This window comes from Podarcis pityusensis, assembly GCF_964106645.2.
Source record: "Podarcis pityusensis genome assembly, chromosome: 7".
NCBI lineage: Eukaryota > Metazoa > Chordata > Lepidosauria > Squamata > Lacertidae > Podarcis > Podarcis pityusensis.
In genome coordinates, this window is record NC_138031.1 from 87,088,218 (window position 1) to 87,089,453 (window position 1,236).

A 1,236-nucleotide genomic window follows, 5' to 3' on the forward strand; every position below is an offset into this window, starting at 1 on the left:
GAGGAGGGAGAAAGGTTGTTTTCTGCTGCTCCAGAGAAGCGGACACGGAGCAATGGATCCAAACTACAAGAAAGAAGATTCCACCTAAACATTAGGAAGAACTTCCTGACAGTAAGAGCTGTTCGACAGTGGAATTTGCTGCCAAGGAGTGTGGTGGAGTCTCCTTCTTTGGAGGTCTTTAAGCAGAGGCTTGACAACCATATGTCAGGAGTGCTCTGATGGTGTTTCCTGCTTGGCAGGGGGTTGGACTCGATGGCCCTTGTGGTCTCTTCCAACTCTAGGATTCTATGATTCTAAGTCAAGTTAGGACTGTGGGTGCTTCATTAATTGCCCATACAATGGCTATATTTGTCTGAGAAGTAGTTTGTGGGATAAACAGCCTCATACAACCAACATGCATAAGTCTAATTAATGCATGAAATAGTTAATGCCACAGAGTAAGCTGCCCTGCCAGACTTATTTAAGTCATTCCCCCTGACCTTGGGGGAAAGGTAATCAAAGGCCTTTGTTCGCCTCAGTCTAACAGGCAAGCACAACATGTTTTGAGCTGGTTGCTGCAGCTCAGACTGTATGGCTTTTACAAGCCTATGGTAATAATTTCCTATACAAATAATTTAGGAAGTTTCACCAATGTAACTAAGTCAAGTGTTACTGCCTGCGCAACTTTTTTTGAATGCTGTATGGAAAAGCACATGAATTTGACCCTTGGAGAGTTTGTAACTAAACCACTTTTAATTTACCAAGTGTGTGGTCTTTTTCTTTGCTAGGGAAAGAGGGGGACTTTGGAAACAGCTTAGAAGGGCATATTTAAGTCTAACAGCCTATATTACCATGCTTTACTTTGCTGCATGTTTTGTGATTTTAAATCTCTGCTGGGGTTTTCTCACCAAACTTGGATCTTGGCATCCAGGAATTCTCCTTTATATACCTATGTTTTCCTTGCCATCAACAAGATCATGGCATATCTTTTGTAGGCACTGCTGCATTTAGAATCCTGAATTATATAATATTTCCTTATTCAACGTGTGCATGTTGTGGCTATTACAAAATGGTATACTCAGCAGTCCTGTTAAATCTCACAGAAGTGTATGCTTTGTGTCTTCCTCAAAGCTCAGTTTTGAGCAACTGAATACATTTAAATTGACTGCTTCAAAAGATTTTCAAAACAGTAGGAACTTAAAAGAGAGGAGCCAGATATCCCCAATGGTTGACACTTAAAAATCACTATAATGCATC